This window comes from Lactuca serriola, chromosome 9 (assembly GCF_051521515.1).
Source record: "Lactuca serriola cultivar US96UC23 chromosome 9, Lser_US96UC23_V15, whole genome shotgun sequence".
Classification (NCBI taxonomy): Eukaryota; Viridiplantae; Streptophyta; class Magnoliopsida; order Asterales; family Asteraceae; genus Lactuca; species Lactuca serriola.
Window position 1 is genome coordinate 49,720,195 of NC_136416.1, and position 26,955 is coordinate 49,747,149.

At 34.9% G+C, this 26,955-nt stretch overlaps 1 long non-coding RNA gene across 1 annotated transcript; it reads right to left on the reverse strand.

The window, feature by feature from the left end:
- Window positions 1-13,420: 13,420 nt before the first annotated feature.
- LOC145074289 (uncharacterized) lies at window positions 13,421-14,898 on the reverse strand. Its single transcript, XR_013691782.1, has 4 exons — window positions 14,800-14,898; window positions 14,577-14,655; window positions 14,359-14,496; window positions 13,421-14,270 (listed from the first exon to the last, which is right to left on the reverse strand). It is a non-coding gene; the product is annotated as an uncharacterized LOC145074289 (long non-coding RNA).
- Between the last annotated feature and the right edge of the window lie 12,057 nt (window positions 14,899-26,955).

Sequence of the window (26,955 nt, forward strand, 5' to 3'; positions counted from 1 at the left end):
ATATATATATATATATATATATATGTATGCATATATATATATATATATATATATATATATATATATATATATATATATATATTATAAAAGCCCTAAATTTTTAACGCGTAATTGGAAAATGCCCTAATATTTTTTTTATTATTGCTATGACCACAACTTTCTCACAAAATTATTGTTCTAGCCCATTTAATGAGTTTTATGGTTAATTTGGCTAATTTTTTTTTTGCACAATCAGTCCTAAAATATTCAAATTTGGTCTATAAGGTTTGCAAAAAATTACACCACATGGTTTTTTAACATTATTTTTTGTTTTTTGTATATTTTCGGGTTTTATATATATATATATATATATATATATATATATATATATATATATATATATATATATATATATATATATACATTTTTTATTTTCTTTTTTATATATATTTTATTTCTTTTCATTTTTTTAACTTTATTTTTCAACAATTTGATTTTTTTACCTTTTGTTTTCTATTTTTTTAGTGTATATATAGAGTATATTAAAGTTTTTTTTTTCTTTTTTAACACTTTTTTTTTTCATTTTTTTTCATATTATATTTTTAAACTTTTTTTTTTATTTATTTTTTTTCTTACTTGTATTTCAATTATTTGTTTTAATTTTTTTTTTGTTATTTTAACTTTTATTGACCTTTTTCAAAAAATGTAAAATGTATTAATATATTAGAGTATATTACAATTTTTATAATTAATATTTCTTGTAAATTTTTATTTTTATTCAAATTAATAAAATAGTTATGTTTATATTTGTAATTTTGGTCCAACTTATTTTCTTTTTATTATTTTTTTCTTTAGTGTTATTATATTTATGTTACGAAAAAATGAAAATTAAAAAAAAAAAAAGATTGTTTATTTAGATTTAGTGTTGGAATGTGTTATATAACTTGCAAATTAAATCATATTTTTATATGTGATATCAATAGTATAAATTCAAAATAATATTTTTCAATTTGGTAATAGACTAAAAGAAAGAACAAAAAATATAATAACAGTCGGTCTCTATAAAAAAACTTGTTATAGTAATTTAAATTGAATTCAAGTTCATGAATCTAAATAAATAAAAACATTAGAAAAAGCATAAAAAAATAAAACAGAAAAAAATATAGAAAACAAAAGGTGAAAAGGTAAAAAAAAAGTTCAAATTGTTTAAAAATAAAGTGGAAAAAATGAAAATAAATAAAATATATATAAAAAAGAAAATAAAAAATGTATATATATTTATTAAAAAAACCCGAAAATAAATAAACTACACAAAAAACAAAAAATAATGTTAAAAAACCATATGGTGTAATTTATTGCAAACCTCAGGGACCAAATTTGAAATTTTTAGGACTCATTTTGCAAAAAAAAATTAACCAAGTTAACCATGAAACTCATTAAGTGGGCTAGAACAATAATTCTGCGAGAAAGTTGTGGCCATAACATTAATAAAAAAATATTAGCGCTTTTTCCAATTACACGTTAAAAATTTAGGCCTTTGATAATATTAGTCCTATATATATATATATATATATATATATATATATATATATATATATATATATATATATATATATATATATATATATATATATATATATATATATATATATAGGGAGAGAGAGAGAGAGAGATAGGTTCGGGTGTTTTAAGTAAGTATTGTGTTATTGTATGCATAAATATGGGCCAATCAAAATTTAAAATAAAAATAAATAATTAAATAAGAGTAAATAGGTAATTTGATAATTAGTTTCCACAAATAATATCCTATAATTATGGTAACCATTGCTTTCTAAAACCACCATAACCCTAATCAAACCATCTCCAGCCGTCACCTCCATCCTTATGCCTCCCACCACCGGGCGCCACCCTACCCTCTTGCTCCTTCGACCACCATATGAACCGCCCTTCTGTCCCAACCATATGGCGAGATTGGATAAAGACAACAACACATCCCCTTTTACCGACTTATCTCCTTATGTCCCGATTTATCCCCTTTTTCACGATCCAGGTATGATTTTCGATTAGGGTTCTTATTATATCAATTTGGGGTTGCTGGAAATCTTTTTCACGCACACAAATCGGGAATTCCTTGATCATCAACTTGAAACCCGTTTTCTTCTTCTCTCTTGCGATACCACTTCTCGATCAACATCGCTTGTATGAGAATCCATGGACTCTTCCACGTTCTCACTCTCAGCTTCTCTCCCTCTCTCGATTCCAGTCGCACACAATCCACACACACCCATTTCATGTTGTTTTCAGAGGATATTGTGAACTTGATCGTCGAATCTGGTGTTGTTCCAGCCCTAGTACGACATCTTCAAGTGCCACAGTCACCGAAGAGGTTGTTACTGGCACAATACCGTATGAACATGAGGTGGAAAAAGGAAGTGCTTTTACTCTCGGACTTCTTGCAATTAAGGTAGGTACTTATTTGAATTGCATAACATTGTCAATTAAAATAAATGAGAATCCAAAAGATTATATTTGATAAAATTACTGTTATTAATAGCAATAGATTGTTTCCTCTTGAATCCGTTCATAAAAAATTTCTGAACACTTTCAAAAACCTTCCCATTGTTTTAACAGCCCGAGCATCATCAACGCATAGTGGATGATGAAGCCTTACCTCATCTGGTTGGTCTTCTTAAGAGACACCTGGATGGCCAAAGTTCTCGAGCGCTGAATGGTGCCATAAGGAAAGCAACTGATGCAATCACCAACCTTGCTCATGAAAATAGCAGCATCAAGACCCTTGTTAGGTCTGTTTCCCTCCATCTTTTTCAGACGCTATTCATGTATTTTAGTACCTTTAGTTCATCACATTTTTTCATGTTTAGGGTTGAAGGTGGCATTCCTCCACTTGTTGAATTGTTAGAATCCAGTGATGCTAAAGTGCAAAGAGCTGTAGCGAGGGCCTTGCGTACACTAGCTTTCAAAAATGATGAAAACAAAAACCAGGTTAATGCTTTTATAATTTAGTGAAGCTTCTTTTGGGATCAAGAACTAAATTTTGTCTATTATATCCATGAAACATTTGCAGATAATGGAATGTAATGTTCTGCCCACCCTTGTTCTAATGCTTCATTCAGAAGATGTTGCTATACACTATGAAGCTGTTAGTTTTTGTACCCACTACTAGAAAAACAGCCTTTTACGACGCACAATGTGTGTCGTAAAACGCTCAGATGACGCGCAAATGCGTGTCAAGGAAGGCCCTGTCATAACGAGAGACGACACGCTTTTGTGCGTCGTCTATTTACGACGCGCCTTTACGATGTGCATTTATGACACGCATTTACGACGCACAGTTATGACACGCAATGCATATCAAGGAAGACCCTGTCATAAAGGAAGATGACACGCATTTGTGTGTCGTAATCTTCGACGCGCGTGTTTATGATATGTAATGCATATCAACGAAGCCCTTGTCATAAATGAAGATGACACGCATTTACGTGTCATAAACTTTAGTAACCATTTTCGATATGCATTTACGATGCGTCTTTACGATACTCATTTACGCATAATACAAAAATATGTAAACAAATATATACAAAAACAATCAATTTCATCCAATAGCATCATGTCAAAAAATTGTAATACATTGATATTAAGGGGATCTAATTGTACATTGTTATTAAGAGGTTTTCCCTAACTATATAACCTAATACTACATTGCTATTAAGGGACACCTTCTGCAATGTAATGCTATACAAAATAAAAAGATATACACAAAGCTTCCTCAAAGACTAGGTTTGAATCTTATTGTGGAAGTAGCTTACATAATGCCAAAGCTTCCTCAAAGACTAGTTGTCGTATGAAGTGGAAGGATGTCTTCTCATACTGCTGCTGTTGGTTCACCACCAATGGACAATAAAAAAGAGTACAAATCAAAAGTTGAAAATGTGTACAGATAAAAAAGAGAATGATTATTTAAAACTCACTGGGGATTGTAAATCTCATTACAGGTTCCATTATTAAGCATGCTCAAGAAGTTCCATACTTCATGTTGCTCATCGATATTAGCAATAGACCAAAAGCTCATTCAAAAAAGAATTTTTTTTTCATATATAAAATTGACATATCATGATTTTGGAATTTAATAACTAATACTTTATATTTTTCCAATCAAAAAGCATAAAAGTTTCAGATATTTTTGAAAATTAAGTGTTTTTATGTGTTGTTGTTATATCATATTAGGTTTCACATGTAACTTCCAAATTCACCATTTTGATATAACATGTCACAATGGTTAAATTGGAAAAATGTTTGTAACTTTTATGGTTTGACAGGAAAAATATAAAGTATAAGTGGTTTAACAGCAAAATTGGTCAAAATATAATGACTTTTTCAATATAAAGATAAATGTAGGAGCATACTCTGAAATATTTATCATGATGTCTACATCGTTGGTGAACAAATGCATCTTCTGTGCTAGATAAAATATTCTTTTAGGGGACAAATGTAATGTGTAATTAGGAATCTCCTTAAGATACCGGTGTAATCTTTCAAAATTCCTGTATCAGTTGATAAAATGGAAAAATAATAAATAGAAATATTTGCTACAATAAGTATGAAATTTAAAGGGTAGTTAAAGAGATTAGTAATAACACCTTTTCACAAACCAAGTTTTGTCATCAGCATCAGTCACTGCAATAAGTATGAAATTTAAAGGGTATTTAAAGAGATTAGTAGTAACACCTTCTTTTTCTTTTTTGGTTTGTTTGATACTTTTGTCATGTCAAAGTGCAGCTGCTTTTCATATTCTCCAACAGATTCTGCTTCCATATTATTTGGTATCTGATATGCACCATGTAAAGAACTTTGTTCATCCTGAATGGAATTCGTATCACCACTTGAAGCATATGCTCTATTTGGTGCCTGATTCATCCAATAATCAAAAAGTCATAAACACATTCAATTACATTGAGCTAAAAAGGTTTTGCATAAGGGAGCAACAATAGTCGACATGACTGTCACTGTAACCCTAGCACCAAACTATCATGTCCCACTAGATGCCACATCAACAGTAAGAAATCCATTTCTTTAATATAATTATTTCCATTATTAATAATCATAAATAAATAATTTTACATTTTACAGGCACGTGGAGTTACAGAAGGTAAGGAATCTGTTATGAGCAAAGCTGAAGATGTAATCAGCAACATGCTTTTAAAGGGTTTTATCCTGCGAAAAGATGTTGTTTCCAAAGCCAAATCATTCGATGAGAAAATAGGATTAACTAAGAAGGTGACTACAGGAACCTCCATGGTCAACTAAAAAGTCAAAGAGGTCGACTAGAAGCTTCAGATTTCTGCATAGACCAAGTCAGCGTATGCAGCCGTTGCTTCATGAGTGACAAACACTTTTAGTAAAGTGGCCAAATCAGCATCCGAAGTTGGACAACCGACAAAGGAAAAAGATGACATGGCGTCAACTCAGCAGCCACCTAAGACTTCACAAGTAGAAGGTTTGATCCTTTAGTTTAATCCACCTTTCTTTGTGTACATAGAACTTCATATTAAACTGCCCAATGTGAATTAGGATTCTAATTTTATTTCAGAAATCATTTAGATCCAAATTAAAGTCAATGGTTATAATTTATTAAAAAAAACATCTACTGGAATATTGTTTCACCTTAATTAATTGGGCTCGAAGTGACTTCTCAAAAGCATTGTGAGAAACAAAAACAAAAATTTTCATCTTTTTTCTTTTTTTTTTTACAAAAAATGATTTTTATTAGATTTGTGATTGAAATCAGACTTGCTCTCTATATGTACTGATTTTAAGTCCATTGTAGCTTACCACAAGCCTAACTGTCATGCTTATGTCCTCCCTGCAGCATATCACATCAAAATTCAAATACTTGAATTAGATGATAAATTAAATTAACCATACTTTATTTTTTTCAAAATGTAAAGGAATTATATACTGCTATTAATATTATAGGTAAAAGATTATCATTCATGGCATAATACCTGAGAAGATCAGAATAAAATTTATAATGCTTGTTGACCTCATCTTAGGAAGAGAAGCATAGTTTTACCTCAGCTTCTTACAGATATCTTAAGGGTGAACATCTATGGAAATTTATATAACAACTGAGAACAAAACAAAGAGTTCACCTCCATTCCGGAATGTACATTGACCCAAAAGTGCGGTTCAAATGATGTTGAGAGCTTTCACATTAGCTGAGCTTCAGGTTCACTAAATGGGCAATTTCCAGGATTCTCTTCATAAGGATCAAAGTCCTGAAACATATAATAATAATAAACAAGGTATGTTATATGTAACATAACATAGCTACAAAACTGGTATATATATTATTACTATACAAAATGTACAGATACAGAACAAAACAATCTAGAATAAAGAACAGAGGAAACAAACAGCAAGGGTATTTTCGTCCAACAATAGTGTAAAAATCTGCTTAGAAAACACAATGTGAAGCAAACAGCAGGGGTATTTTTGTCCAGTACAATCATTAAGAGAACCAAAACCCCAAACTTTTTACACTTGGATAGGTAAATCCATGAAATAATGACAATATCACATAGATACAGTAGGAAAATTATTATGATCACATTCCATGGCTGTTGAATTACTTTAATAATAAAAAGTAGTAATAGTTATTACTCAAAAAGGCATACCAGAATGTACGAACAAACAGCTAGAAGTTGGTATGCTACTAATCAAGGACGCCATCCTTTGTGTTTTAGTTTGAAATAGAATTTTTTTTATCATTAAAAACACACAGAGCATAATACTAATAAAAAATCGTATTTGATGCCATAAATCAAGATTTTTTTTTCAAATGAAACAAAACCCATTAAGCAGGAAACGAAATTTCAAAACCCATTTAAATTTGGAGAATAAATGAAAGATTAATACCTTCAATCAAGTATATTAGTGGTTTGGATAAGATTAAAATTGATTGACGCATCTAGGGATCGTCTAATTTTGACGGTACCCGACGATGGGCAATAGAGGTGGAAGCAGCGATCGCTCAAGCTGAGATAGTTGAAAGTATAAAGTAATCTGATAGCAAACGAAGAGGAGAAAGAGCGGAAGTTAACAAGAGTGGTACCTAATTGGAAGGTGATGTCAGTGAGCCGAACATGGAGTGTGACAGCTTTCGAGCCCTATTATTATTAGAAGTCGAATTGATCAGAAACGAGTTAGCTACCGACACATCTACCTGGAGATTGTCAATCGGATAGAGTTCTTGAGATGTTGGAATCACGGAGGAGTGGTTTGATTATTCTCCAGTCAATGGCAGTTATGGGAACAAGCGACGAGGAAAGGGAGAAGTGAAGCGGTGGAGGTTTGAGAATCGAGAGAGAAGAAAGGGAGAAAAGGGGTTTTCGGTGGGGACGAGTGTTTTCAGCCGGTGGAAACAAGTGGGGTTTTTAATTTTTGGGATTTCATTTCCCCCCTTGGGATGGAACGCGCGTTTCATTAATTTATAAAACGACATGGTTAGATGACGCACATTTAATTTAAGGTGCCCTCCGTGTTTTTTTATTTTTTATTTTTATTTTAATAGACATTAATTTTAGGGCACGTAAAAATGTGTGTCCTACATCCATTAAATTTAAAGAGAGATGACATTATTTTTACGTCACACACTTTCGCGTATTGTAAATCCGTGCGTGTCATAAATTGTGTGTCATTAAAGGCCTCTTTTCTAGTAGTGACCATTTTTAAATACCAATTAGTGTGTATACATCTATTGCATCAGATATTTCAGTATGTTTGACTTTCTTTTGCTTGCAGTTTTGGTCTCTGTCCAAACTAAAAAGACTATTATATCCTTAATGAATTTATTTTTCATTTTTCTTTCACTTTTTAATATTATTATTATTATTATTAAATATAAAAGTGGGCCCACTTATCCACCCCACCTCTCTCTCTCTCTCTCTCTATATATATATATATATATATATATATATATATATATATATATATATATATATATATATATATATATATATAACCTAACCCATCCCACTTCATATTCAAAATTTTATCCCCCAAATCCATCGTCGACATCCCTAGTCGATCTCATAAACACTGAAACACACCTTCGATGAAACCTCCTTCCCCTTCAACAACTCACCAACCCGTTATATTACCAATATTGATGTTGAATAGAAACTCTCAAAGAAACCAAGCTTGATGATGCTCAAAAGGAAATCACGTACATCTATGCCATCTACCATTTCTTCTTCCTGTTTCACTCGATCTCGGTGCTCCTCTTCAGCAACACATCTTCTTCATTTGGATCCTGAAAACTGATCATGGATCCCATCACTCTATTCTATCCTCTATTCTCTATGAGAATTCTTCATTTTGAAGATTCATCTAGGGTTTGTGCACGTCAATTCGATAGTATAGGTTATCGTTTTGGGTTTTAATTCAATTGATGGAAAATTGTTACAGTTTATGGTATGACATATTGATTTGGATTTTGGAGCACACGACTATTCGATTAGCAAGGTGTTTGAAGTTGAACCAAGAATTATGCATTTAAGCATGTGGGCTTCAGAGTTAAGGGATCCATCGAGGCCATGACTTATGACTATCATGGAGATAATTATCACCCCATCTCCAAGAATTACAATACAACCGTTTTTACAAATGATATCTCTCTCAATGGATAACCAGGTTTCAATCTTTTATCTGTTTCTTCAAGAATTGCAACCATTTTACAGATCCAAGCATGAATAATTTTATCTTTTTTTTTTCATAGGCGACATGCTTCATCTTTGACAACCTCATCATCATCATTCATATTTAATCATAGGGTTTCAATATTAATCTTGTTAAAGTAGGTTTTGATTTTGTTTTAAGGATTTAATGTTACTTTTCAAGGTTATGAAATTGGTGATGAAGTACTTGATTTTCCTAATTTTTTATTAAGAATATGATGAATATTTTTGTAATTCCTGGTTAAGAATATGATGAAGATGAATACGGTATTGTTATATTTATTCAGTGTGTATGAGAGAGAAAGAAAGGGGTGGGGTGGATAAGTATGCCCACTTTTATATTTAATAATAATAATAATATTAAAAAGTGAAAGAAAAATAAAAAATAAATTCATTAAGGGTATAATAGTCTTTTTACAAGGACCAGAACTGCAAGGAAACTAGCTCAAAATGACCACTAATCCAAAAAAGTCGAGGCTTGGACTAAAACCCCAAAAAAGTGCATACCACAGGGACCATTTTTGCAATTTTGTCTACAATTGATTCATAACCAGCTTGTCTACAGTGAAAGTTTCCAGCAGGCGGTATTGTGGTTTGGCGTTTTTGGATGGTATCGGCTTTCATAAGCTTTCATAGAGCTGCAACTTGAATGAGCATTGTCGACAGCACCAAACACGTGTTCTCCTCTCTTCATCCACCATTTTCTCCTCTAATGGAAGTCAATGACAACACCAAATCCACTCTTTTCATCTCCAAATCTAAAACAGACTTCCGCCGTTTTCTAAATTTGTTGTAGCTAAATACCTTTCCTACACCGATTGAAATCAAAATCGGTCTCTTTTCTATTCAATCGTGCCAGGAAGAGGAGGCGGTAGGAAAAAATGGAGGAATGTTGAAGGTATTCTTCAGGAAAAATCAAATATGAAGATACGGACTACAGCAGCCGAGAGAGGAGTATGGGAGGAGAGGTCGTTTACCTCGATTTGGACCTGCAAGATGAGAGAGATATGAGAGGAATAAAGAGAATTAAGATGGTAGTGAGGGTGGTTCTTTGACCAATTTTGGTTTTGTTACTTTCTCCGGTGACAACAACAAAAGACATCAAGAAAGGGAGTAGGAAAAGGAGTCGGTTCACTTTATCTGTTGTCGACATCACCTCTGCTCTCCGTGTTGCCGACGATTCCTCTCTCTTCTGTTCCTTATTCTATTGAGAAAATTCGGTAAATGACCAAAAAAGAGGGGTCATTAGAAAATAATAACCATGAAAAAAATGATTTCAGAATATGACCACAGGATCCGCAGAGCATCCTCTGCGGATTGAGTAATCCCTCTGAGAAAACGGAACACCTCTGCGGATCTTGGGTTTTTTAATTTCTTTTCGTTTTTTCGTTTTTTCGTTTTTTTATTTTTGTTTTCGTTTATTAATATTAATACCTTATGTGATTATTATGTAAAAAAATTGACAAAAAAAAGTTAAAAATAATGAAATCATGTTTAATATCAGTCCACAAAATTGTTTAGGAATCCACAAAACTATTATCAGCAGATCAGTGTACACCTTTGTGGATCAGCGTGCACCTCTACGTACCAATGTATAAATTGTCATACCGGTTAAATATTGTATCAACTCACCCCAGTATGGCCTCCAATGCACCAACTTCTATGAATGCAACATCGTTGTCTGATACTCCACGTCCATGTACGACAAGAGAGGTGATGGTTATAATACGATGTTGGTTGAACATTTTTGAAGGTGTAACAACAATGGTTACCCCTGATTACCTTGGAGGTGATGAATGTCACTGCATTTCCTCTTCCACTTGAACGGTTTCCATCACATTGGCTTTCTCTAAACTGGTTGTTAACCACTGCTTGTTCTTCAGCTTCTTCACCTACCACCATTAAATACAAATGCACCGTCTTCGTTGATTCATACATTACATGTCTCAATTGAAATATATCAGTTTCATCTCCAAGCTCCATGACATACCCTAACTCTATGTGTTTAAAAGACAAACATATATGAGTATTTAACACACCTGCCTTACTTCTAACCATTTGTAAAAACATTTCATGGTTAATGGTATGAGGAAGATTTAAACCATAGTTTTTCACATTATTTCTAACGTAAACCTCATCTCCATTAACTAACTGCTACGAACCTCCCTTAAACAAAATAATAAAACTCATTTTACAAATCACTCTCCATAAATACAACGAAAAAACAACTTCTACTGGTAATTGAAACTCACAAACTCACAAAAAACCACTTAAATACGTCTATAACTTCTATAACTAATCTACAAAGGTGTACACTAATCCTTAGAGGTGTACACTGATCCATAAAGGTGTACACTGATCTGTAGAAAACAGTTATGTGTATTCCCTGATAGTTATGCAGAGGTGTACACTGATCCGCAGAAAACAGTTCTATAACTGATCTTTAGAGGTGTACATTGATCTCTAGAGGTGTACACTGATCCTTAGAGGTGTACACTATTTTTGTGGTGTACACTGATCCTTATGTAGCTAAATGATGTGTCAAAAACCCCTTACCTGGACTTCCAACATGGCACCTGACGTGTTATCTTCCCAATTGTGCTATTAAATAAAACCCTGATTTGGACCTCATTCATTTCTTTCTTACTCATTCGTGAAAAGTCGAAGCAGGCACCCTCCTTTATATAATCAACTTGTTCGATTCTTCAACACAATGTCTGCGATCTCGTCCAATGCAAGAAATCACCTCTAAGTTGCTCATGTGTTTGTTAAATACGATGTTAACAACTGTGATTGCGATGTTCCAGCTAAGGAATAGACATGTTGGAAGCTGACTAACCCCAACAGACGTTTTTGGAACTGCAACAACAACTTGGTAAGCTTCGATCTAGTTTGATTTGTTAATGCAAGATTTTTTAGGGCCTCACTATCAAAAACCCATTACATTACAGAAAAAACCCTAAAAGTAATTTTGATTATCTTGGGTTCTTGTCGTGATTTCATTTCTAAAATTAGATGTACGATCGCAATTGTTTAAATGGTGTTGTAATGTTAATCATTTTTATTTTGTGGTTTCTTAAATTGCATTTGGTGATAAGTGATTATGTTTTTATGTTTTATTCATGTGGGTTTGATACAGACAAGACTGAGGAAATGTGATTACTTTGAATGGAAAGATGTTGTACTGGAAGATGGTTACTACAAAAACCTCATCTATTCCATGAAGTAGTAGTTGGATTCCAAAGAGGATCTTGTTGTCATAAAAAACTTAAGGACTAAGAATGTTGAGTTGGAGTTTCTCCTGAGTAAGGAGAAGAGTTTAGTGGCAAGCATGGAGAAGGGGATGTGTGATTCCAAGAAGAGCATACGTATGTACAAGTTGTTGGTAGTTGTTCTAGTTGTTGGATATGTTTGTTTTGTTTTTAAGTTAGCTAATTAGTTTTGGGATGTGAAGCTTTTGGTGTAGCTGTTAGTGTAAGGTGTATGTATTGGGATGTGAAGGATTTTTTGTATCTTTTGTAAAGTCAGCCTAAAGTGGTAATGTGTTGCATTTTGTATCTTTTGTAAAATCCCAATGACAATTGGTAATTAGCCTTAATGTAAAGTCCCAACGACATATAACTGGAATGGAAAGTTTATGTGGATAATGGAATTGATTTGTCTATGTTAATGGAAGAGTGCAAACAAGCTGAGGAAAGAATGCAGATTAATAAAAATAAAATAAAAAAACATGAAAAATGGATAAAAAAAAAAAGACTAAGAAGTAAAAGATCGTTTTGAAGATAAAGTAAGAATTAGGGACGACTAGTCTACTATTCCAAATAACATAATCAAAACATAAGAAAATATTCTTAAAACAATAATCATAATACAACCAAAGTCTACTATTCCAAATAATTTTTGTCATCCTATTACGATAACTAAATATCGTATCTCTAGGTGACCGACGTGTCTCCACTGGTACACCCAATGGAAGCATTTCCATGAACATGCACACATAAACTCCACAATCTCCTCTTTCTCCTTCTTCAACTTTTTACTGCTGTGGCACATGTTAGCTTTAACGAATTCCACCTTAGTAGGTTTCTGTCTATTGCGAAAATGGACACAATATGATATGTGTTCTAGTTCACTTAATATACTATCTCCTAACGATTTCAAACTAGCGTAACTAGCGTCACCCGCATATCTTTTAAAGAAACCACACCATTCGGCTAAATCATATATGCTCACTTTCCATGTAAGGATATCCAAATTAGCCAAATACCAATGCAAGTGCGGTATGTTGATGGGAATTAAAACCTTCAAAAAAAATGATAAGTTATTAGATATATACATATTTTAATATATATATATATATATATATATATATATATATATATATATATATATATATATATATATACTAACCCGATCAATATGCTTCCAATGTGGTCTATCAACCATCCCGGCTGCTACACGCATCAAATAATGTTGTTTCCCAGGTTTCAAAGTCATGCCTTTAGGATTAATAATCGTCCACCTACCGGTCGACGGATTTATTTCCTTGAGCAGGGACGTCCAAATAACCAAATGTTGCATGTTAAAAAAAATTCATTTTGTACAATTAATTATCCAACACTTTTGTAATATAAAATAAGGGATGTATGTTATCTCAGAGAGCAACCATCCAGAGCCAATACCAAGTAAACTTGATCAAAATTCTCAATTCATCTCAATACCTCTTAAAAGTCTATGCTCCTAAAATACCTCTCCCATGTTCTTTCCCCACAATTTCCAAAATTCTTCATCACTATCTGCATAAATGTCCAATAGTAATGGTCTTTTTTCTACATTATTGGACTTCTATAGTTTTTTCCCTTTTCTGTTATTGAATGGTTCCGTCGACGGAACCTACAAAATCAATATGTTAATGAATTTGGAACGATTATATACTATATAAATAGTAATTACTTAATTTTATACTTGTGTGTAAGGCTCCCTACAAAATTCCGATTTCATTTTTACCCGCCCTTTTAACGGTGTAACTGTGTTATCCTTAACTACAACAACAAGCGGTGGCGTCTGCACATACGTGTGACTTGACTCGGGATCCAAACGACGAAAAAATGCTTCCCCCACATCCACATTTTTCATATCGTTCACACCAAATTGTTTATCATTTTCCTAACTATCCATTCTCTTCCCAAAGTGCTCGATTCTGGTTTTTAATTGAGTAACAACGCCCAATAACTTGTCAATTTTATTGTCTTCTGTGTGGTGTGTTTCCTGAAAATGAGAGGTTGAGGTGTAATCTGCTCCTCGAAAATGAGAGCCTGAGTTGTAGTCTGCTTCCTAAAACTTAAACAGGTGAGGTGATGGAGACCGCTGCTTAGGAGGACTCTGTTGTTGCAGTGATGGAGACTGCTCCTTAGGAGGACTCTATTGTTGCGGTGGCGACTGAACTTTGTCTAGAGTCCAATTTACGTAACGCACAAAGAATGGAAAATGGATCTCAATAGGCGTTGCTTCAAAAACACGTGGGATGTTATTTTCCTGCAAAATTAGAAAATTAAATGTAAGTATATAAAATTGTTGTAATTTTTAACTATATATAATTAATATAAGGAATGTATAATTGTACCACTGAAACGTCTAATATACGTAAACATTGTTCGAGAGATAATGGTGTTTTTATTCTCCATGCCCTCATTCTTGGAATTTCATTTTCTGTGTGATGCACAAACCTCAAAGCTTCTGGAAATGTCTCCAAAATCTATACCTAGTATTACGACAAAAAATTATGATTTGTCCAAACTTATAAGCACTTAAAAAATATAAGTAATTGCACCTAAAACTAACCTTAAACGGAAGTTGAAAACTGGTAACCGTATACTTCATCATCCTCGTGTAGCCCACACTCTCATTATCACGTAGATATCTATACATTTTACCAAACTATAATCGTAATTGTGTTTCATTATACCTCCACAAATACGTACCCCACACAAACCTATCGTACTCATTATAATTAATATAAATCATCAAGTATTTATAAATAAATAATAAATAACAAATTTAATACCTGTTCCAATTATATTGACTATCGGCTAGCTCATACATTGTCGGCAGAATGCACGTATTATTGTCTCGTCCTATGAGACCCCTCAACAAAAACACCATTACCGCATCCTCATCGCTACACATCGAGAATGCTAGCCCTTTTATGTACCCTTCTAAATCTTTCATCCGTAAATATTCATCTCTCACACTAGGGAACAGCCAATTCCTTAATGTTGAACTTGTGCTGACTTTTGTATTTATTATAACAACATACGGTCCAAATCTCAAACCGTTAATCAAACAAAATTTCATTTCACCATATTCAACTACCCTGCCTTGTAACTCGAACCGAAACTTCCCAGCCCTGGCTACCTCTACATCACGAACCTCATTCAACATCATCAAATGACAGAGCATCAGCTAACCATTAGGGGTGGGCATACCAATGAACATCCCAAAAGCTGTCTCTCAAAATAATTCAACTCGCCTACTATTTAGTTTTGTAATGAACTTTTTAAATATAGTCCCCAACGCCCCTCTAAAAGTACATTCTGCAGGCTATCCACGCAAACTATGCTGCAAAAGATTAAACATATATGCCAAAATTAGAAAAATGGTACTGAAAAGTAACTTTAAATAGCATTATACTTTTAGTTTTATAGCATTGTACTTGTATGTATTGTTTTTTTTTACCAATTTTATGCAATAAAAATAAAGTTTTTATTCTATAACTTTTTATACAATGGTCTACGTGAATAATTATCTTTCAAAATAAATTGTCCTTTTTAAAAATAAATTTATAGAATTTTATAGAAATGGTCCCATATATATTATAAATTTTATATAAATGGTCCATTTTGATAATAATTATAGAAATTTTCAATGTTTTTTTTTAAATTACATAAATAATTGGAAATCGATTTTAATATTAATTTACATATAATCAATATAAAATGATCTCAATATTAAATGGTCCATTTTAAAAGATAATAATTATAGAAAATCGAAAAAAAAAAAACTACATTTCTGCAGAGGCATACATCGTTCCGCAGAGGGCTCCTCTGCGAATATGCTCTCGAGCAGAAGACCTCTACGGATCTGTTCATGACGAAAAGAATAAGATAAATCGATTTCTTATTTCACAAACTCCGTCCTTACACCCTAACCAACATAAATGTTTATATATAACATTTAACCTATCACTTTCCAATTTATATAATCAATTTCTACTTCCAAGTTTATACAAAGATTAGGAAAAAAGTTGAAATATTACTTGAGTTCCATATCCATCGGATAACACATCGGAGTGCAGTTGCTCCGCAAATCGAGCTCTCCGCGACATTTTTGTGTCCGTTCCGATCATGAATCGACGTCCGCAGCTTCCTTCCGCGAATCGACTACCCTACTCTCCTTCTGCGTTCGAGTAAGGAGGAATAGAAGATCCGCAGAGCAATAAAGAATCCGCAGAGCAAATAGAAGATCAGCAAAGACGCGTATGCAGATCCTTAAAACCCCAAAATCCTCAATTTAAAACGATATATTAACATGATTTATGTCTTCCACTGCTTTTCCTTACCATCTTTAGAATCTTCTTCTCTCATTTCTTTTCTCTTTTCAGATTAGGGTTCCACCGACTGTTGATTCCCCTGCTTCGATTCCGGTGACTTCGATTCTTCAGAAGAGGTTAGTAGTTCATCCCATGCTTCATTTTTAAATTGTGTTTCGGTACCACTCTTTTGTCTTCCGCTTCCGCTTCCACCTACGTTGTTGATGTCTCAGGTTCCTATTCCAGACCATGACCATTACGAATGGTTAATGAAAACTATGTATGTGTTCATCATTAGAGCAATTTAACTATAGTACTTTGAATGTTTGCTTTTCTTAGATTGTATCCATTGAGAATTAACAGGGACCTCAAATTGGTTTGAGTGGCTCGCGTTCTCTAGCCTTACCAGATAAAAGAGAGGTAATAATGTGCGTTTGTTTGCTGTTTAAACAAGAACTTCATTCATATTGACTGATTAATCAGGAAGAGTGTAATCAATACCAACTGCCATGTGATTAAACTCTAATATTTATATTTGATTATTGTTGTACTGAAGTGTAATTATTTTTTTGCTTAGGGTTTAAAATTTCAGAAAAACGTTGTCCAAGTTTGAGAATCTCCATCCCATGTACTTTTTCAGTTTTTCTGCTATTTTGAATTGAGTTGTTATTAAAATTGTGTGAATACAATATTGATGACAATTAAATTTGGCATATGTAATATTTGTTGGTGTCGTGTTACATTAAACTTCATATTAAGTTTCCAACTTCAATAATAAATTACCTATAAATATCGTTACTTTTTTTAGTAAAACTTCATGATAAGTTTCCAACTTTAATAATATTACCTATAAATATGGTTAACGTTTTTAGTAAAACGTAATCACAGAAAAAGATTATAAAGCTGTGATGCTTTTATTGGTTCTCTCATTTGTAATTTGGTGTTTCTGTGTTCTTTTCACGCAGAATGGGTTTTTTTATTTGTTGGATATATTTGCATACAAGTTGTTTTGTTAAATTCATAAAAAGTAGGTACCAGTTTACAACATTTCTTTACGGTATGTTATGCTCCAAATACTCAAAAGAGAGTGTGTCATAGATGATATTAATAAAAATTTTAGGATCTGTTCCTCTAAGTTCTAATAGAAAAAGGGGAAAACAAAAATATACCGGAAGAATACTCTTATTTTCAAAGGTAAAAGAGTTAAAAACTTTAATCTACACGAACCTATTTTTATACTAATCACAAAGGAAACCTACTCTACTATGGCTAGTGGAAAAGAAAATCTAATCAAATTCAAATACTACATAAAAAAGACAAGTTTCCTAAAATACCTTTTGACTAAAAATTGTCTGAGAATTCAAATACCACATAAATAAAAAAAAAAAAAAAGCAAGTTTTCTAAAATACCTTTGGACCAAAAACTGTCTACATCTCTTTCCTATTGGTATATTTCATTTTTAATTTTGGCTGATATATTTTGTTTTTGTTTTTGTTTTTGTTTTTTCTTTTTTTTAACAATTAATGTCCTTATTAGATGTATTTCTAACATTTTTAGTTCCTCTCTAGGTAAAATGACTACAAAGAAAAAAAAAAAAAACAAATTAAAGGTATGCAACCGATTGTTTAAGTAATATACACTTTTTTTTTTGTCATTCCATAGCATTAAGGGTAGACGACATTTCTATTTATGGGTAGAATTTTCTACTCTAATAAATGAAAATGACTTTGTCACATGTCCTTCTCTCATAAGATTAGCCACATGTCATTTTGTCATAATTTGAAATATTATTTTCCACTTGTTATTATTTTAATTTTCATTTTCAATATATCATTAATTTATTTTCCATAAATTAAACCTACCATAATGACTATCAAATTTTAAATTTCAAATTCAGTTCCAAATAAATTTACAGTTAAAACCTTTTTGTTTAATATTTTGTTATAATTAACCTGTTTAGTACACACTAAACTCATAATTGTAATTAATTTATTCTTTGCATATTTTTTTTCTCATAATTTTTCACTTATTTCAATTTTAAATTCAAATAAAATTTCTATTTAATCGTTCGTACTTAACATTTTGTTTTAATTAACCCGTATATTATACGGGTCTCACAACTAGTTAAGTAATTAGAAGAAATGCAAGTCGGAGACAATACATGCGGAGTATTCACCGGTTGATTGCCCACGCATTTCCTTTATTTTTTTTTTATTTTTTTTACCTTATTTTTGATATTACATTATTGCTTAAATCTTAACTATGGATTTAAAGTCTTCTTTTGATATGTTGGAATAGTGCTCTTCATTATTCTTATTCTTATTTTAATTTCAAAGGTTTCCACATCATTCATGTTATTACATTTGATGTTATTCCACCGCTTTTCTTCTTCACAAGTCTGTTTCTTTTTTGTATGGACGCACTGTCTAAATGTGATAGAGAAACCAATGACTTTTATCTTGCTCATCAACTGGGTGACCAATTGCAGCAAGTTGGTCGCAGACAGCTTTGAACTTGCGACCAAATTCAGAAACAGTAGAAGATCCTTTGTGGAGTTGCCTGAGAGAATCCTTGAGATTTTGCATTCGTTCTTGAGAATCATGATTGTAAGTAGACATGCACAAAGACCTGATCCGATCCGGTTTGATGATGTCACGCCGAATCCGATTCAACCTTTAATCTGAACCGGTTTCAAACCGGATTTGACCGGTTTTCCGAGCCCCGCATCCGATTCGGTTTAATCCGATCCGAAATCTGATCCGATTTTCTCTTTTTTTTCTTTTTTTTTAAATACACATTTTTTGGACCTCAAATATAACACAAAATGCAACATGGGTGATGAGTTATTAATTAACTCTTTGATCGATTAGATCTTTGTAACAGGTATGCGATGAACGTAAAAACAGTAAACAAAACACAAGTATGAATCAAAATGTGTCGAATGATTAGATTACTCGATCCTCAGCAGAGCCTGACTAAGAACTTCCACTGTATAGGATTCTAGGGTTACAAAACAAGAACAATAAATAATCTGAAGAATAAATCTCTAATCGTTACTAATCGTCCTCTCTTTCTAAGATGCATGCAAGCACCTATTTATACTAAACCCTACAAAACTCACGGATGGACAGGCCCATACCAGAGATACATATTGGACTAGCTAACGAGCCCAATAGACGCAACACTATATACGACCCAACAATCTCCCCCTTTGCGTCAAATTGGAGCGAGACTACTTCTTCTTCTTGCTTGGGCCAGCAGCGGGAACCTTCTTTGTTGTATCAAACAGACGTGAGATCAGTGCCAGGATAGTCTGTCTGAACCGAATGTGCCATTGAATCATATCATCAAAGTACTTTACATCATCCGCTGTGTTCTGCTTGCATCGATGGATGATCCCCAAAACGTGTTCGAAACAGGCAGTGGTGTAGAGATGTTTGTCTGCCAAGGCGAAAAGACATTTCTGTCCTTCGTTCCTGGTAAACATGACAGAGTTTCTCTTTGGGTTAATTTTTCCCATCTGCATCATATTGAGATCACTGGCAGAGCCAACAGGAGATATGGTAGGCTTCTTCTTAAATACGCTCGCTATCTCCTGATCCATCAAAGCAACTTCCATGATATAGCATACAAGCATCCTCTTAAAGTGGTCGATGATCGGACCATATTCAGCTTCGTTTGTAAGAAGGATGTTGTGCAAGATAATCCAATCATGGGGATTAAGGTTGAGAATATCTGCAAGTGAGATGGCATGTTCGGTCTTGGCAGATCCCCATAGTACCTTGAACCGAACGTTGGTGAAGTTACCTTCCCTGAACGGCTTTAGGACCCGAACATTGACAATTTTCTGAGCGCTCCAAGTTTGGTATTGAGGTTGAGCTGCCCTCAGATAAAATTCTACTAAGTCCCGATCAACCTGTGAATGAGGATTAGGGAACTCTGCAATGTTGGCAAAGGCATGAAAAACAAACGCCTTTCGGGTCAGTGGCATGTCGAACTGCGAGTCGACAGTGTTAGAACGATCTAAAGAGATCACAGGTTCTAGCCACAAGATACTTGGTGTTTCGATGGCTTCTTTAATCAGCTTCTCAAGAGTCCACGGAGGAAAAAGAGTTTTCCTGCTCTCAAGAAGGTCGTGGGCTTCTTTCTGTTTCCTTTCGGCTTCTTCAGCCTCTCTAGCCACACGAGCATTAATGTCAGCCTCGTTGTTTCGACTTTGCCGCTTCAAAATGTCGACAATCGTCTCTTTATCATCTTCATCACTCTCCTTAGCAATGTTTTTGCCCTTGTCTTTTACACCGGAACCGGAGGCTTGGGCTACTGGAGGAGGTTCGGTTGTGAAGCGAATGAGATGTAGAAAAGTAATGTAGATGGTGTAAAGAAACCCAAAGTACCTCTGCTATGAAAAATAGGGACTAAGCAGAAAACTCTTATCTCATGTGAGAAGAGAGTTAGGTAGCTCATGATTAGAATAAATATGAGAGCCTAATTGGGAAGACAGGGTTTGTTTGTACCAAGTCAGTAAGGCTTTTATTCAGAATCAGATGAGGCTTTGGACACATACAACAGCATGCTTCTAGGGACACTTAGCTAGTGAAATGATTTACCCACAAAGAGACATACAAAAAAATAAGAGCCAAAATAAAAAATAAAAAAAATATTTTTGGAATTTTTGAATTTACGAAAGAAAAAGAAAAAATAAAATAAAAGGATAAAAAATATTTTGGAGTTTTTGATAATAAAAAAAAATAAGACATAAAAAAAATGAATACAAAAAAAATGTTGGAACCGAACCCGAGCGTTCGGTCTAATTTGGTTGCCAAAAAAAATAAGATTGAAAAAGAAAAGAATTTTGACAATAAGAAAAATGAATTTGGAAAAATAATACAAAAGATTTACAACCAAGGAAACTACCTTTGAGTGATAAACGAAGATCAGATGATGCAACCGAACCCGAGCATTCGGTCTATTTCGGTACACCAGAGCAAGACCCGAACCCGAGCGTTCGGTCCATTTTGGCATACAAGAGACCCGAACCCGAACGTTCGGTCTATTTCGCTTCTTACTTTTGATCTTGAGAGGTAATTTTTGGTACTGACTCCGATTCCATCATTCCTAGCCCTTGTAGAATTTTGTTGAAAGAAGCTTCAGGACGAGCTTTGGTGAAGATGTCGGCCAGTTGATTAGTGGTTCGAACAAAATGAATTTCGACGTTCCCGTCTTCCACATGATCCTTAATGAAGTGATAACTCAGTGTTATATGCTTAGTTTTGGAGTGTTGTACTCGGTTATGACATATCCTAATTGCACTTTCGGAGTCGCAATATATTGGGATCTTTTTCATATTGAGTCCATTGTCCCGAAGTTGGCTTTGGATCCAAATCACTTGAGAAGTACAGGAGGCAGCTGCGATGTATTTTGCTTCAGCTGTAGACATAGATACACAAGTCTGTTTCTTTGATTGCCAGCTAACCAACTTCCCGTCAAGGAATTGGCAGCCTCCAGTGGTGCTTTTCCTGTCTAGTCCACAACCTCCAAGGTCTGCATCTGAGTAGGCTTGAACGAAGAAACCTGAGTTGGATGGATACCATAAGCCAAGAGAGGTAGTTCGTTTCAGATACCGGAGAATGTTATTCACTGCAAGCATATGAGGTTCACGAGGATTCGCCTGAAATTTAGCATAGTAACAAACAGAAAACATTATATCAGGCCTGCTAGCAGTAAGGTAAATTAGAGAACCGATCATCTGGCAATATAGCGTAATATCGACTGCTGGCTTATCCAAGGATGGAGTGAGCTTGGTGCCGAACGCCATTGGAACTTTAACCTTTGAGTCTCCCATCATGCCGAATTTAGCAAGGAGAGTCTTGGTGTAGGCTTCCTGGTTAATAAAGATGCCTTCGGGTCCCTGTCTAATATTTAAGCCAAGGAAAAAGTTAATAGGACCCATTGAGCTCATTTCAAATTTAGTCTCCATTAGCTTTCTGAATTCAGCCGTTAAGCTAGGATTCGTTGAGCCGAAGATGATATCATCGAAATAGATTTGAACAATCATAAGGTGGTTACCTTCCTTCTTATGAAAGAAGGTTGGGTCAACCGAACCTTGTTTGAATTTGGACATCTTCAAAAACTTAGTTAGCGTTTCATACCAGGCTCTAGGTGCTTGTTTCAGTCCGTATACCGCTTTGTCCAGAATATAGCAGTGATTGAGGTATTTTTCATTCACGAATCCCGGAGGTTGCTCCACGTACACCGTTTCTTCAAGTTCTCCATTTAGAAATGCGCCCTTTACGTCCATTTGGTAGACCTCAAAGTTCTTGTGTGCAGCATAGGCAAGAAATATTCGAACAGATTCCAGCCTAGCTACAGGAGCAAAAGTTTCTTCATAATCGATTCCTTCCTCCTGGTAGTATCCTTTCACAACTAGACGAGCTTTGTTTCTTATTACATTGCTTTCCTTGTCCATTTTATTTCTAAAGACCCATTTGAGACCAACAACTGAGGCATCTTCAGTAGTTGGAATGAGGCGCCAAACCTTATTCTTTTCGAACTCATTAAGTTCGTCTTGCATAGCTTGAACCCAATCAGAGTGATTAAGAGCAATGTTTACTGTCTTTGGTTCAACTTTTGAGACGAAAGAGTTAAACATACAGAACTCTACTTTTGAAAATAAAGATGTTTGCTTTGCCTTCAGTTGAGATCGGGTCAGGACCTTTTTAGAGACATTACCCATAACCTGGGAAACAAGATGATCTCTAGTCCATTTGACAAGAGGAGGGTAATTTGGATCATAGGATGGATCTAATTCAGCATTTACCTTCTCTTGTAATTCAGATTGACTGTCATCGTCATAAAACATATCAGCATTCTCCCCCTCGACTAATGAGCTTTCAGGTGTATCATGTCTTTCCGGTGCTACAGGAGATTCGAGTGCAGTTGAGCTTCCGGGAGCTACAGTACCTTCGGGTGCAGTAGAGCTTTCGGGAGCAGCTGGAGAAGAGTTCTCCCCCTCAACTTGTGAACTTGGCTGTTTTGAAGAAGATGGATTCTCCCCCTCAACTGAAGCACCGTTCTGAGAAGATTCAGTTGGAACTGATTCACCTTCACCCAGTCGTTTGGCAGCGTCATCGACAATTTGCTTCAGATGATCAACTTTGTTGTCTGCTGCATTGGTATCTGAGAGAGTAGCCTTCTTCGGTTCATCGAACAACTCCACAAACTGCTCAAACAAATTTGCAATCGAGGCTGTGACTTGGCCTGTTTGAGAGAAGATTTCTCCAACTGATTCTTCCGTGGCCTTCAGCTTCTTGACATAGTTGTCATCGAAAGTCACATAATACGTTTCTTCAATCTTCCTCGAATGCTTGTTTAAAACCTTGTATGCTTTCGAAATGAGAGAATATCCCAGAAAAATCCCTTCATCGGCTTTTACGTCGAACTTGTTACGATGTTATTTAGAATTGAAGATAAAGCATCGTGAGCTGAATACGTGGAAGAATTTGACGTTTGGCTTTCTGTTGTTGATGATCTCATAAGGAGTAAGAGTGAAACGCTTATTGAGATAGGACCTGTTCTGCATAAAACATGCTGCAGCAATAGCATCAGCCCAGAAATATAGAGGTAGAGAAGCGAAACTTAGCATGGTTCGGGCCGCCTCACACAAAGATCGGTTTCGTCTTTCGACAATCCCATTTTGTTGAGGGGTGTAGGGAGCTGAGAAGTTGTGATTGGTTCCTTTTTCTGCTAAAAAGTCTTCAAATTCTTTATTCTTGAACTCCAGCCCATTGTCGCTTCAGATGTTGCGAACGACTTTCCTCAGCTGCACTTCAACCTGCTTGATAAACATCTTTAGCTTGAGAGTTGCCTCAGATTTGTGCTTCAGAAAGAACACCCATGTAAAACGTGAAAAGTCATCAACAATAACAAGAATATACTTGCTACCGCCAATGCTTTCAATAGATGATGGACCACACAAGTCAATATGAATTAACTCAAGTGGTTCAACGACTTTAGTGTTTATAATGGATGGGTGACTTTGACGACTCTACTTCCCCATTTCACACGCAGCACACAAATGTTCTCGATCAAACTTGAGCAATGGAAGACCCCGAACATGACCTCCTGTGACAAGTTTGTTGATATCCTTGAAGTTGAGATGAGAGAGCCTTCGGTGCCACAACCAGCTTTTGTCAGAATGTGCTTTGGATAATAGACAGATAGCTGGATTTCCTTTGATAGGTTTGAGATTAAGAGGAAACATTTTGCCTTTGCACTCCGATTTGAGAATAACTATTTTTGTTTTCTTCTCTATTATTTCCGAACCCTCATCATCAAACGAAACTTTAAGACCGGTACCTCCAACAAGCTGAGATACACTGATGAGGTTATGTTGTAGTCCTTCAACGTATGCAACCTTTCTAATCGTGAAGTCTCCATTTGTGATCATCCCATAACCTTTTATTGTGCCATATGAGTTGTTCCAGAATTTGACATTCCCGCCGTTTGGAAGAGATCGGAATTCCCTCAGCTCTTCCTTTCTCCCTGTCATGTGACGTGAGCAGCCACTGTCAATATACCATTCTTCGTCGAACTGCTCGTCACTGATAACTTGCAAAAATCAAGCAGATTTAGGAACCCAAAGTTTCTTGGGTCCACGTGAGCCTTTCACAGGAACTGGAATAGTAAGAGAAATGTCAACAAGATATGTTCTTTTTATTAAAGTTGTTTCATCTTTCTTTTTGTTAACATTTGTTACAGTTGGTTTGGATTCAGGTTTAGGCGTTTGGGCCTTGGAATGCTTTTGATCATTCTTGAATGAGGAAACCTTTGATTTTCCTTTCAAATCTGTTGAAGATTTTGGATTTTGAGTTTGAATAGAATTGAATTTAGAATGGGATTGAGAAGAATTAGAACGAGAGAAGTTAGACTGAGAAGTTTTCTTGACTTGAGGTTCTAGGTGGCCCTTTTGTTTTTGGTCATTAGTGGGACCGAACCTTGAACCTTGGTAGCTTTTTCTCTAGGAACCAAACCTATGCTTTCGGTAGCTGGTGTTCTCTGAACCGAACCTTTCCCTTTGGTTGTTATTACTTTCTTGCGGTCTGACTGCTCTTTTCTCTGACTTTCTGTCATGATAAGAAAAATGGGAGTTTTGAGATCGCCAGATCTGTTTTCGCTCTGAGAGATTCTTTTTGTATCTCAGATTCCTTTGCTGCTTTTGATCCTTTACTTGCTTCGGCTGTCGGTGGATGTTGGCTTTTTGCTTTTGCTTTTTGTCAGCCGGTTCACTTTGAACTGATGATGTTTCGCTTGAAGGAGTGACTTCTTCTACAGGAACTTATTTTGTACCACTAGTACTTGGCACATCGAAGTTGTCAGGCTTGTTAAGTGGCTCTGGCACAAATCTGCCTTTGGCTTTCCATGACGTCTGCTCTGACAGACCAACGGTTTCGTCAGCATTATCTATAGGAGCAGAACAGAAAAATTCATCACAGCCATCTGCATTATCTTCGTTTACTATGGCCGTGAGTTCGGCTGTCTGATGTTCGGTTACTCCTGTGACCTTATACACCTGATTTGGTGTTGTTCTCACCTATTGGTACACAACAACCCTTTCTTCAAGAATCGGGGTCTTATTTTGGGACAAACGAGCGAACTCCACAGAATTTTCGGAAATAACATTTTTGTGGTTTTCGGGTTCGCTCTTGACAAACTCAGAACAGTCGATTTCATCCGCTACAGAAATTTCACTCATATCATCATCCTCATTGAGCTCAGACGCGTTTTCAACATCAATTTTATTTTCTGAGCTCAAGTTGGCATTCAATGAATCAAACTTTTGTATGGTTTCGGTCCTTAGTTTCAGTTTATCGTTTTCATCCAAAATGTTTTTCAACATGTCCTTATGGTCCTTGGACTTTATAAAAGATTCGATTTTGTCCAGACCATACATATAAGTCGGATTCACATCATCAGACGAAACTACACTTTCACAATTATATGCTTCAGCGTCGATTTCATCTTCCTTAAATTCAAGGAAGGGCAAAATCATGCGATGAATTTTCTGCCCTGTTTCACAGTTCAAATGAAGTTGAGTGATGTTAGCATAAAGACGTTTAGCAATTCAACAAAAGACATTTCTTTGTTTCAAAAGTTTTAAATTGTCTCTTTGCAAATAAATGTTTTCATCTTTGGATTTAGTCAGCTCCGACTCCTTCAGCTCTATCCACATCCTCCGTTCCTCACTCTTGGAAGACACCCTGCTTATTTGGTCAGTTAGGTTAGAATTGGTGACCCGTGTTTAAGTTAAACTGCTATCTAGATTTGAGATTCTTGAATTTAAGCTTTTTAATTCTTTTTCATACGAATTTCGTGGGACTTTGAATGAAACAAAAACGGATTGTACCTTCTTGATCAATTCATCTAGCTCATTGATCTGCACACTGAGAGGTTTTGCTGTGAAGCATAGGTCCTCTCGCTCCTTGGAGTCTTCATTCCCAACATCCGTATTGTATCCCCTCATTTGAGATACATCTGTCACCATCAAACACTTCCCACCTCTTGCAACGTATGCCTTTCCATGAGATGGCTTCCTGACCTCATCATCCTCTGAGTCGGTTGACCAGACCTGCACG